Raw genomic sequence first — 14313 nt, forward strand, 5'->3', positions numbered from 1 at the left:
GGTCCCTAGGAAGAGGTGAGAGATGAGAATTTGATTCCTTAATTTGACTCCTTGTTCTCAGAAGGCTGATTTATTATTTTATGACATTATATTAAAAGAAATTATATACTAAAACTATACTAAAGAATAGAAGCAAGGGTACATCAGAAGGCTAGACAAGAATGAATAATAAAAACCCGTGATGGACTCAGAGTCTGACACAGCTGGCTGTGATTGGCCATTAATTAAAAACAATTCACATGATGGGTAAACAATTCTCCAAATCACATTCCAAAGCAGCAAAACAGGGAGAAGCTGAAGCTTCCCAGCTTCCCAGGAGAAGAAATCCTGGCAAAGGGATTTTTCATAAAATATCATGGTGACAGGCAGGGGATGACCCTGAGAGCACTGACCCCTTGCCAGCTCCGTGGTGTGGAGCTGGGCACCACGTGATGTGCTCTGCAAATGTGAACCAAGCAGGAAGGCAGTGTCTTTTTGGACCTGCTAACAGGTGACATCGGTCCACACACCTTTTGGCGTGGCTGAAATCCCCTTCCTGGCCTGGGTGACCACAGCAGGTCCTGGAGGCAGGTGACTCTGTTGCCTCTTGTGCCCACATCTGCTGCCTCTGCCAGACAGGGTCACCATCACCAGCAGGGATGCCATCTGAATGCAGAGAGGATACAGGACACCACTGTCCACCCACGGGAGCCCGGGGAACTCCAGGTGATGTGAGGTGATCAGATTGCCAGGGTGAGGTGGGGCACCCTTCCCAGCATGGCCCTGGCTGTGATTGCATCCTCTGCACTGTCACCGGTGGGATGAAGGCTTTCCCCCGGCAGCGCTGCTCTGGCTGGGGCTGTTCCGTGCAGCAAGCAGGTCGCTGTGCCTTTGTATCCCCGCTCATTTTCTGCCCCTTGCGTTGTTTAGCCCCGCTCCACTCCCGCCCCTCTCGGCCGCCCCCTCATTGTCCCTGGCAATCGTTGTTGCCGCAGAAGTGAAACTCTGAAAGTGAGGAATTAATTGCCTCGGGGCTCTGATCATTTTTAGCAGCACGGAGATAATCTGTCAGACACAGGAACCATTCTAGGGCTGAGCAGCCAGAGCAGCAAAGATCCCCATAGTTATAATCTTATTTTTAGTCTCTTCATTTCCAGAGCAAACAAATTCAAGGATTTACATTTTGGGTACAACTCGAGCTTTGTTTTGCAGATACTACTTTTCAGCCATGATGTACATTGATTTTGATAGCATGCAGGATGTACCAGGCTTAATTGATCAGTTCTGCTTGCACACTTGAGTTTATTTGTTGTACTCCCTGCTTTGCCTTCATTAGAACTGAATGTAACGCTCAGGAAAGTTCTCAGAATCGACAACTCCGGAAACCAAAGTTCCAGCTGAACAGAGCCAATCAAAGCGAATTTATCACGCCCATGTGCTCCCTGCAGCTCAACCCCTGTCCTTGAGGTCAGCCTTAGTGCTGAGATCACCAACAGCATCAGCCATGAGCACCAGTCCTGTTGGTGAAGATACTCTGATCTGGTTGCCTGCCTGTTAAAATGTGCAGTGGACTGAACAACCCTCCTGGTGCTTCCAGCTGGGCCCTCTGGAGTGGCTCTCTGATCCTGGGCTGGCCTTCTGGAGGCTCAGGAGTAGAAAGTATGGCAGGGTGGTGGCAAAGGATGCAGTGCAACAAGGGAGCAGCACACGTTGCCACCTGCAGAAGGCTGTGCCTGTAAAGTTTCCAGAGCTTTGTCTTAGCTCTGCTCCTTTCAATAAGTCTATCTCTGGACTAGGAATAGTCCCACACAGTGAATTTCTCTGTGCCAAGAAAAATAGTAGTTAGTGCTATACATGGTACTTCTGTTTTGTTTGCAGCTGAGGCACCTGCAGAGAATAGTGAAGGAGAGAGGCTGTGAGAAAGGAGGTTCTCATGCTGCCTGAGCTGGGAGGCATATTTCCACAGAAACCCTGTGCAAGTAATGAAAAGAGAGAGGGAAAAAGAGAGGTGGAAGCTTCTTTGGCAGACAATGTGTCTAGGTTAGACCTAACTCCTCAGGGAGCAATAGAGGTGTCCCCCAGGAGCCATCTCAGTGCCTAGGGAGCAGGGAGCAGTGATCAGTCTCCTGATCCTCCTGTACATGGGCCAGCCCCTTTGTCCCTCTGGGATCTGCTCAGCCCCTCAAGCCTGTCTGCTGCCATCACCACTCCCAGAACTTGTGAGATCTGTGATGGTAAAAGAGCTCCACCTCCCTTTCCTACCCTGATCACTGAGCACATCGTCATCTTCCATGGTTTGCTATACTGAAAGATTGCTGTTGCTGCTCTTGCACGGGTTATCCAGAGCAAAGAACTCCTAGATGCAAGTCTGGCATCCTTAGAGATCTGCTGATCAGAGAGGAAGCCTTTCTGCAGCCACTGTTACCCTGCATGGCCTGGGGTCTGCAACTGGGGGCCACAGAAATGACTGTTGTACAAACTGTATAATAATAAAGATAATAACAACAATAGTAATAGTAATGTGCAGAGGATTTGAGAGACGTGCCAACACTCTTCCTACTTACACCTCACCACCAACATCAGCAGCCTTTCCCATGCTTTAAACCTGGAGCAAAGGTCTCTCCTCACTGCTGGGGGCTGGGGCAAGGTGGGCTGTGGGAGCCACAGGTCACTGCTGCCATCCCTTCCCCTTCCTGCACACAGCAATGCTTTTGTTCTTCACTTACCTGACCTGACAGACTGGAAAAGGTGCCGTGGGGCTTGGGAGGGGACCCTGCCCTCTGTGGAGCACAGCCCTGCTGGGAGCAGCATTCCTACCAGAGCAGGAGCTGTTCATTTCCGTAGGCAGAGCTCAGCACTGCCAGTTTGAAAGCAGGGGGAAGGGAAAGGGGAAGATGCAGGAGTTGTTTTTTGCCTGTAGTGTCTTCAGGTAACATTTTATTGCCATTTCTATCCCAGAAGCACGTTGTTTTGGAGCTTGTAGATACAGTTCGGGTAGTGCTCACTACTGAATACTATCTGGGTCAGACTCCTGACAAATTGAAGCCAAAATGTGTGTGGCTGCTGATATTTTCATGTATATCCTTAGAGGAAGATTATTTTGCTGCCCCTGTACTTATCAGGTATGTTAGTAAGCCTACTCATTTTATTTTCATTGGGTGAGCTGAATCTTCTCTTAGGGTGAGTGGGAGCAGCTCAGCTAACTTGAATGGATTTTATACCTTTCTATAATTTGGTGCCCCTTCCTTTGTCCCCCAGGTATTTTAAGAGGCCACACATAGTGCTCTTAATAAGAATATAATAAAGACTTCTAGTTTGGAAGTACAGTGGGCACTGAGAGGCAAAGGGATGTGGGAGTGTAGGAGCCAATATGGGATGGGTCCTGCAGTACCCCCCTGCCAGCTGGCAGCCTGAGACAGAACTTTCTGATTCAGGAGGGAGCTTTTAGGCGCTGGACAGATGTACCTTTACAAACTTCTTCCTTTAAATGCAAGATTTTGACACTAATGCGATAGACAGCTGCTGGAAATGAGGGGCTGGCTCCAGGGAGAGGCAGTAATGAGATAGGAGCCCTTTGTCTCTGGGTTACTGGTTCAAACCAGGCCAGATAGGAGTGACTGGAGTCATTACTGCCCGACAGCTGCTAAATAGTTGGTGTCAGTGGGGCTGGTGTCCTTGGTCAACTTTCTCATTAACAGGTGTGCCCATCTCAGCACCTCAAAGAGAAACCAATTATCAGCCTCATCCCTGGCAGGGCCTCATCCCTCCCTGGGTATGAGACAGGAATTACTCACTCACCAGAATGAGGTTGGAAATGTGCTCCCAGCCAGGGTGGGGGGTGCTGATGGGGGAAAATGTCTTCTGTTATACTGCCCCCTCCCTTCACTGCCCCTGGGATAAGAGAAGGGTTAAGCCTTTAGAGATACCAAGCCCTGTTGTTCCAATAATTTCACACACTCCTGCTCTTTACTGTGGGAGTGCTAAAGTGCTTATCTTCTTCTTAAATCTTAGGGAAATTGTCCCTGCCCTTCAGAGACCCGTGCAAGGCAAGAGATGGCAGATCTGTATCTACAGCAGCCAAACAAAGAGAATGCAAACTGAGGAGATATTTTTTGATGACATAATGAAGCTGCTTTAAATCTTAGGCTAATAGTTTCATTAAAAAAAATAAAGAAACCAAATGCAACACCAAAAGTTAAAAAATCTCAGAAGTGCAACTTTTATATATTTGCATTTGACAACTGAAATGCAAAAGGCTTGGAACAGTAAGAAATGCAACTATGACATTAACTATTAACATACTGCAAATACTCTTTTGGCTAAGTAAAAATAGGATTTGCTTTCACTTACAGTATGATCAGTCTTACATGAATCTTAAATTCATAAAACAGAAAAAGTGAAATTAGTTTGCAGTTGATAAATGATATCATATATTTTTAAAATAAAAATCATTATGGTAACTAATTTTATCATTATTTAGTACAAAACTTGTGATGAGAAGGCAATCTGGTGCCTGAGTGAGCTTAATATTTCCTCTTCTCAGACTCCATCCTACAATCCTTAACTCTTGCTGTGAACCTAAAACACAGCAGTTGAAAAAACGGACAGCTAATGAAAGCTGTTGCCTGTCCACATGCTACTTCATTAGCAGAATCACCAAATGAGATCCAGGCCTCAGATCAGTCATTGGCTTTCACCTGTCACATACCAGAGGTCAAACCTTGCTGAAGAACCACAGGAAAGAGCCTCTCTGGCAGCAGGAACAGCTGATGGGTGAGACATAAAAGTCTCCTGCCCCCCAGCTGAGCAAAAGTTCCATCATGTAAGTCCATCATATCCATCAGTCCATAAAAGAGCAGCCTAGATGGACCAAGTAGTCATTGTGGGTCCCTTCAAACTGAAACATTCTATTTTACACAATTTGCACACACCTGTAACAGTGGTAGCTCATGTCCAAAGCAGGAATAATGTTGAACAGCTCAAAAACACTTTTAAAATAAATAAGGGAGACAACTTATTTCTGCTACAGAAAAATCAAAGAGGAATTAAAATAGAGTGACCATTTATACAGCCTTTTTTTTTCTAAATTCTTAGTGAAAGTTAAATGCAGGACTCTTGTTCTCTTGTTCTCTTGTTTTTAAATCACTGCCTATACTTAATCACCACTAAGAAGGGTGGTTTCCCTGTAACTGGGTTGGCCAAAAGAAAGCTGAAGTCTCTGTGGAAATGAGGGGGAAAAGGGAAATAGAATAGGATGGGAAGAGAGTGTCTGTGTTAGCTGAGGCATCAGGGGGAGAGCCACACTGAAGCTTGCTTTGCAAAATAGGCTCTGAAAAAGAAATCTTGAAGGAGAGACCAGCCTCAGGTGCTGGCAGCAGGAGATCCCACCTCCCTCATCCTCACTGCTCTGGCTCTGTCCACAGCCAGGTTTGGCCAAAAAGGCTCTCACCTGCAACTGGGGACTAATGGGAAAGTTTCCAGTCTGGGTTTCTTTCTTTTGCACTCCTTCTGAAGGTGATACTTTCAGGCAGGTTATCATTTTCCTGTAGCTTTGGCAACACAGTAGTTAGCATGATCATAATGTGATTATTACTGTGTGAGAATAGGAAATCAACCATGAGTATGATGAGCAGTTATCAGTGTCCAACTGATTGTGTTATAACAATGCCACAGATAGGGAAAAACTCATTTATTTGACTTTTTTTCAAAGTGGTTTATTCGGTATAATTTAAATTCTCTTTTTTTTAGCCTTAAAAGAAAGATACCATTTTTGTAGATATATTCTTTTGTGTTCAGAAATGCACAGAGTCATCCGTAATACATTTCTCATTTTTTACAACCCCCCCCCCATACTGATAATTGGGTGATCAGATAAGATTCTTATTCACACTGAAACAACTATAAAAACAATTTATTTACAACTGCAATGGTACTAAAATTAAACTGAAGTGTGAGAGCTGCTTCTTGCTGAAGGTCTCTGAATGTCCTTCGAGTTTATAATAAGTTCTCATGGGACACATGAATTCATGCCCTTAATCCATTCTGACTTTAAAAGTCCAGCTTCTTTTATGAAATGTCTCATTATACAAGCTCTTGCTTCAGCAAATGCACTCCCATCACTTTTCTCTGAAGTCTGTTTAATACAACACCTTCTGAATTATTTAATGGGCAAATATATGGATTAAATAAAGCAAACACATCTACTAGAGCTTCTATGTGCCTGACAAACTTTTGACCAAAACTTTCAGACATTCAACAGCTGTCATATAAAATCTCAGAGCCTCAGACCTGGTCAGCATTGTGGTCTCTGTGACACAGCTCAGCCCTTTCAGAAGTTGTGGCTACAGGTCCTTAAGGGTCTCTTCCCACTCTGAAAAAATGACAAATCCCAGAAAAGTAGCAGGTCAGGGATCTGATCATGGAAAACCATCTTGAAGCTCACAATGGAATCAATCAGAGCAGCTTTTCCCCTGCCCCAGTGATAAGGGGAAGGCCAGGTAGATTTGGGTCATGTCCACCCATTTCCCTGCTCTGTTGCTCCCCAGTCTCTGCTGTGTGATTTTCACCTTCAGCCACAGCTTTTTTCTTATGGCTTACATTTTGTTCAGTGCTCTGAAATTCAATTCTAGATTACATTTCCATGTTTTGGAGTGATATATAGTCCATGGTGAATGTTTACCCATGTACGTGTAAGCCAGTCTGGAGTCTGCCTCTGATTAATTTGAATTTAAATCTGCATTTCATTTCTCCTGACCTTTGAAATCTCCCTCATGGCTACTCATCAGGAAACCTTGATATGATAAATTAGAAATTCTTTTAGATCTTGGATCAAGACTGGAATAATAATCACACCACTTCCCAAATGCCAATTTCAGGATTTGTTAGTCTGTTCCCAGAAACTGTGGATCATTTAAGTCAAAAGAGTTGCAGATATTAAACTGGAAACATTTCTACATATGAATTTAAGAGCAGAAAAAAATTGCCTTCTCTTCCTATGGCTCTTTCAGACATGAAACCAGACATTCTGACCACAGTTTTAGATTATTAGTGACCCTTTTCTAAACTGTTCTGACCCCAAGGCTTTCTCACATGCCTTGATTAGTTTTATTCATAACTGAAACTGTGAAACAAAAGCACAAGTCAGATGTATCTGTTAAAGCTAAGAAATTGAACTGCTCTTTTATTATTAGCAGCAATTTAGGTGCAAATAAAGAAGGTGTGGAAGTCTGAAAAAGATGGGCACAGAGCAGCCAGGAGGTTTGGGACCCTGTGGCAGCAGAACACTGAAGACTGAGGGGAGTGGAGAGTACCCAGGAGGCACATGGGTGGCACATGGCTTTTAAAGTATCTCTTTTCCTTAGCAAAGGGATGTGCTGTTTAGAGCCTGTAGCTGATCACCACCAGCCAAAAAGTGAATTTGTAAAATGGGCAGAGGCAGTGGAAAAAAACATTGCACAACTAATTCCATTCACTGGAATTATTTGTAATAATTATCTGTAAGTAGTCCACCAATGAAAGAAGCATCTCAGTGGCCCAGCAAAGGAAGCAAAAAAATTGCTTTCAGTCCCAAGGAACTCACCATCCAAACAACTGTGCTGTGTTTTAGAGCTCTGGCTTATGAGCTGTCTCTAAACTCCATTTGAATGATACGCCCTGACTGCATTATCCAGGATCTTTTCCTTTTTTACTGGGTTATTTTAAAGCTTTTCACATGGAAGCTTGGATGACAAAGTATCCTGGCTAAAATCCTGGTCCAAATGAAGTCAAGGACTGTGCTGCCATTGACTTATCATAGCCTGCAGAAAACAGGTCTGATTTTTCACATTTGTATTTATATTGAAATTTCGATTCTTGTTTGGTGTCAAAATAAAGGAATTATACCTGTGTTAAAAAAGATGTTGGTAGTCCTTCAAGTGAGTATACAGGAGACCGAAAATAATTTCCCCTCTAAATGCCAGTAAACAAATTTTCATAAACATACTTTATAAAGGGACTCAGTCTAGTTTCAGCAAGTCATGGACCCTTCCTTAATGAACCATATGACACAATTAAATCTTATCACGTAGCAGACGAGGTCAGTTCCAAAATTTAACTTGATAATACTAAGTACATGCAACTAACTTAGGAATTCAGCATTCTTGGTCTGATTTGCCAGTTAACTTTGCATCTTTACAAAGATATCTCGAATCCAACATCCCAGAATAATGCAAATAAGAAGAGTGGCTTAATTTGGGAGTTATTAGAAGAGTAACTTCACTTGATCTTTGCAGCAAAGTTCTTGCCCACTGCTTTTGCAGCAGCAGATTGCTCCTTCTGACACTTAATGTAATATTTTACTTGAAGGTTTTAACAGTCAATTATTTGACCTGGGCAATTCCAGCCCCACCAAATACAGTGAAAAGACAGGCTTGAAAGCAAGGTTTGCATCTTAGAGCTCAGTAGGAGTTTTGCAATAAATGTCATGGGTTGGCACTTAAAGGAGAGACAGTGTAAGAATAGACTGTGTTTACACTGCAAAATTATCCTGATATAAAAATCATAATTTCAAGCATCTTTATAAATTTTTAATCCTTATACTCTATTTATATTTAATTTATATTTCTATTCCAGTTTATTTAATCTTTATTCTGTTCTATTCTATTCTATTCTATTCTATTCCATTCCATTCCATTCCATTCCTTTTTATTTCTCTCTGGTCCAATCTTTTTTAATCTTTTCAGTGATGTACTGGATTCCTGTACCTTGCTGATATCCAGGACAGGACAGACTTGTGACGAGGTGGCACTAGACTGGGTGTATTTTATGCCAAAATCCTGGTCCTGGAGATTTCTGGTCAGCAGTTACAAATGTCATAGAAATATCACAGAACTGCTGAGTGCATCAAAACGGTGTGTGTTGTATGGTTTAAATTCAATCCATGGGGCTGTGAAGTCTTTGAAATGGCCCCAGGTGATGTGAAGGCTTAACCCTGACGGAGTGGCAGAGCTCGTGTGACCCAGTTTCAAAGGCTGGGTGCTGCCACAGGGTGGGAGGAGACTGGCACAGCCTCCTTTTGCCCAAGCCCAGAAGAATTCCCTTTGCATGGGAGGAGTTGCTTGCATGTATAGGAGAGCTCAGATGTATAATCCAGAAGGATGTGGAATTAATAGGGGGAAATAGGATGTCAGGGATGGATGGAGCATGCGTTCGTGTGCGTGTGCCCCTGCAGCCGCAGGAGGGAGAGGGCTGGCTGCTCCTGCAATTTTGAAGCATTTCTCTAATAGCAACAGACAGATAGCCCAAGCACACATTACTGCTCCTCTGCTTTGTTGCTCATTGCCCAGACAATCTGGTGATAAGCATGGAAAAATGCCCAGGGAGAGAAAGGCAGGAAAAACCTCGGTGTCCTTTCCTACGTTCACATCTCTTCTGCAATATTAGCCAAAGCAGACAGATGCCCAGACATCATCCTCTATCAGCCCACCCAGAGATCTCAAAGCAAAAAAACCAGGAGTAATTGTGAGGCACGAGGATGTTTTGTTTTGCATGGAGTGTATCTCCATTAGGATGGTAACCATTTTAAAGTCTGGAAGAATTTTGCACTCACTAAGCTGATTTTACAAGCAAAGAGAAGTGCTTGTCAGCAAAGGTTAATGTAGCTGTCACTGCAGGAGAGCCCTGTGGGTAGAAAGTCTCATCTGGCTGTTTTTTAAAGGGCAAGAGTCATCACTGTGAAGGAGGAATTTTTCCATTTCTAGGAACCTTTTACATCATTGTAGTGAACTGCTGCATCAGTTACCATTTCTCTATAGCTTCTCTATTTTTATGATTATCTATATTTTGTCTATTATATAATTTAAAGTCTTATAAGTTGTTCTTGTCCAAAATGAATAAGTCTTTATTTGAGAAGATGAAAAGAGAACTTCTGTGTGTTTTTATGGCTTGCACTGGTACAATACTAGGGTATTGTGAAGTATAAAAGATCTGTCTCCCCTTTTTATTGATGGAAAGAGGGGAAAGAAGAGACTAAGCACTGAAATTAGGCTACATACTCTAACCTCCTGCCTGGGTATCCTGAACACCTTTAATTCATGGTGATCTCATCATAAGGGAATTGAATCCAAGTCTCCAGCATGGCTACCTGCTTACTGCTGGGTGGGCTCAACCCTCCTTGAAGCATCAGAGGTGAGATCTGTACAGTATGGGCTAAATACTCCTAATTCATGTGCTGTACTTGCAACAGAGAGATATTTGGCCCCATCAGGCTGGCCTGACCACAGAGGGTTTCACACTGGAGGCATCCAGACCCTGTGGTCAGCTTCCATTTACACCCTCAGGAGTCACTGGCACAGCCAGGGGACACACACACTCCATGTAACAGCAAAAAGCCAAGAATGATCCTGGGACTCCCAAAGAGCAGATGGCTTTATTTCCCCCTGGTCACCAGGAGATGGAGTCATGCCACATGAAGCATCAGTGCAGGCAATGCTTTGCCTCACAGAGAGGACCTTTAGTTGAGGTATTCAGGAAATTTTCTCTTGAAGCTTACAAATAAAGAAGCTGGCAATGCTGTGATGCCAGCATTGGATGAAGAGGCATGGAGGGGAAAAAGGCTAAGTGTGGGCATTCCCTTGTGAGGACAGTGCTGTGAACAAGCCAGTTTCCCAAGCTGATAGAGGCTGATAAAGATGCCTTTGGATACAACTCACATGGCAGCTATTTGTGTGGTAACAGCCCTTAGGTGTTACTGAACCAGATTTGAAACAAAGACTCTGAGGTGAAAACCTGGGTTTGGATCCACTGGAGACCAAACCACCATCCACATGCAGCATAAAGGATAGAGAAAAGTCCCAGATCCATCCCATTGTCTCTGCCATGTCAGATACAGGAAATATCCCGATGGTGGCAGGCTATGCACTGGACACCACAATTTAAGTGAGAATCTGTTGACAGAAGAGTTTGTATCCTGGCAGAGCTTCATGCACAAAAGCTCAGAGCACCTGCAAGATTTGCATTATCCCAAGAGCTCAGCTGTCTCCTCCAGTGGAGTCCAGAGGAAATCCACCCAGGAGCACCTCAGTGCCTTCCTTGGGCTTTGAGTGACCCTGAAAGGCACCATCTCTGCTCCTCAATCCACAGCATTTGGGAGCAGTAAAGAGTTGAGAGGCTCTGAGAAGCTGCTCTCAGTCAAGGGATAAATGGTGGTTATTTCATGGAGCACTGCCTGGGTTGCATAAAACAGAGTCAGCACTTAGAAATAGCATGGGATCCTCCTTAGCTGAGGAACAGCCAAAGCACCAGGAGCTTTTTTCACTGCTGATGCTTGCTCAGAGGGGATTTCCTTCTGCTCCTGACCCAGATGTTGATACAGCGAACAGGGCTCTGCTCAATCTAGCTTGGGTTACTGCAGGATGCCCCAAGGGCATCCAGGAATAGCAATGCTGTGTGATCTCCAGTGACCTCCCAGTTATCTCTGTGTGACAATCAGGCTGTTAATTTTGACATATATTAGCTGTAGTTAGTTCAAGACCTCCTTATCTGACCTACGCCTCGCTGGACCGCTGGGGCTGTGGGAGGTGATCAGACCATCATTTCCCAGATATGACCTGTTCAGGGCTTGTGACAGGTCACTGACAGGGAAAACCCCTTTGCTCCTGAGCTTTGCTCCTTCCTGCCTGCAACAGCCAAAGCTGACAACTCCTGATACCCATCAGGTCCCCAGTGAAAATGCTGCAGCCAATGCTGAGGCCAGGGAAGAGCCAAGAGCAGAAACTCTTTTAAACCCATGTACTCCTACAGCAACAGATACTATTGCTCATGAATTAAACATCAAATAAATACAGCTCTAATTTGCAGTTATTTCCAGCAGACCTTATAAAACTCTGCAAAAATAAAAATCCTGCACAACACCTAGAGTTTGTGCCTGTTGATGTGGTTGTGCCTTTTTGGCTTTCACAGCTATGTTTCTGCAAAGCTTTTAAAGTGCCACATCTGCTTTTGAGCATTTTGAACTATGTCAGGTTGACTCATAAATCATAACTGATATACAGACTATGAGACATTTTGCTTATGGCAAAATAACTCTAAGTGTCTGAAAATGCCATTCTTTCAAAACTTAGGAATTAATTCCATTATTTAGGTCAATAGGACTTTGGAGATGGAAGTGCAAAAGTCTAGAGGCACATACAGACAGTGGAAATGCCAAAGATGTTGAGGCACACCAGACACTGAGCCTGTGTGGACAGCAGTGGCAGGCAGGCACCTAACCCACTTGGATTTGTAAAAGGCCATCATGAACCTCCTCCAGAATTAGGCTATGAGAGAATTTAGTAGTCTGCAGTACTGTTGCTGCATTACAGCCTTTTCTGTGGGGCAGAACAGCAACAGGAAGGGAAGCAATCAGAACCTGCTCAGAATCTCCCTCAAGTTTCCAGGTGCTGCCCCTAGAGCAGGTTTTAGTTGCAATGTTCCCAGACCACTGCAGCATTTGCTGTTACCAAGAGAGGTATTTGAAGATACCCTACAGTGGCAGATACCTCACAGCAGTTTGGGGACAAAGCCTCCTCAGCTTTGGGGAGGGAAATGACCACGTATTTCTTCTCAGCCTTGCCCAGAGAATGTGAAAGGAAAGGCACCAAGTCACTGATGGAGGAGCATGGTTGTCTTGGCTCTTAAATGCAATAGTACTATAAATAAACTGAAAATTTGCATATTCCCTTAGCAGAGAAAGTTGTTTGAGTATTTAATGAAGACACTAGATTTGACTGGAAACCAGTGGCAGTGTGGTTACCAGATGCCTGCTGGTACTGGGGCAGATATGCAAGGGATGTAACTACCCAAGAGTTGCCAGATTGGTCCAGGATTCTCCAGGGGTCCTATAGTATGCATGGTCTGCACAGCCATGATCCCTGTTCCTCCAGAAAAGAGCCCACTAGAATATCCATATGGACATTTGCAATTTCTTTTTTTTTTTTTTCCAATTTTGTCCTTCCTGACAATTTGTTTGGCCTCTAGGTATGTTTTTTATGAAATACATGTCTGAGGGCTTGGTTGAGCTGTCAGTGTTATACACCTCATCTCTCAGAACGATTTCAGAAATACTAAATTTGTAATATCTCTGGGTTTAGACCAGCATCCATTCTTTGCTGCATAACCTGATTACTTTGAGGAAGAATCTTTCAAGTTTCAGCTGGCTTTTATTGGCTATGACTTATATTTTCAACCATTAGAAAATATCTGAACAACCTGTTTATTAACTTTTTGTCCTTCAACAGGGGTGGTGTAATAGCAGCATTGGCTGCTGCTAGCTTTCTTCCAACAAAGTAACATTTTTGTGGTTCTTAATCAAAAAAGCCTTATTCTCTCCAAACTAGAGATGGAACTGAATGATCCTGGGACAAATGCCTGGATCCAAATGGGATTTTTTCCTTTTGAGTATGAGCTCAAGCTATGATTAATAACCTTTTCTTTCAGTGGAATATACTTGCTTCTGTAAGTGAGCTTTTTCACCTCACAGAGGGAAATGAAAAAGCGGGGTATTTTATTATGCCTTGGATCACTGATGAGGAAAGGCTCATTTGTACAATTCACTGAGCAAGTCTTTTGGTGTATTTCTCGTTACAGACAAATTATATGGTTATATGTTAAGTTACAACACAAAGTATTCAGATGTTACATAAAATCAATACAACACTTTCTGAAAAGAAATATAAATTTTCATGTCTTTATTTCTCTTGTGACCAAAATAAAAAGATCCATGTACTATAAAACAGAGAGAAGCCATTCAAGGGTTGTTACTTATTGTTCTATTGCTGTTACCGCAGGGAAAATAGTAGTAATTTTAAAAAATCATTTCTGCATGATCTGCTTTTGTGTGAACTGATAAGAAAATATGTTCTTTCTGCACATGCAACACATAAGGAATGTTTACTGCCCATATGGTCTCATGAGGACTCTGACATTAGAATTTCTATGGTAGCAAGTTGAGAGCAAAAAAAGCAATTATCTGAATGCTGTGAATGCTGTAAAACTGTGGTGTTTTCATCCTGCCTGTGCATAAAATGAACATAAGAAGGACAGGAAAAGCATTTAGCAATGTGTCACCTGTATGGGAATCCTGGATATTATACACCATGGCTGAGCTCTGCTGATTTACATCCTCTGCAGGGTTGCCTTGCTGCTTTGTACAAAAATCTGCCATGACACATGACACAGAGCCCAGAAATGTGCACCAAAGGCTACTGCTGAAGGTGCTTCATCACAGCACGATTAAAGGATGTGATGGACTCACATTGTTCCATTAGAATGAGAAATTAGGTCTTTGATGCTGCAGCAGTTCGTTTCATTCCACATCTG

The sequence above is a fragment of the Camarhynchus parvulus genome, chromosome 5 (genome assembly GCF_901933205.1).
Source record: "Camarhynchus parvulus chromosome 5, STF_HiC, whole genome shotgun sequence".
Taxonomy (NCBI): Eukaryota; Metazoa; Chordata; class Aves; order Passeriformes; family Thraupidae; genus Camarhynchus; species Camarhynchus parvulus.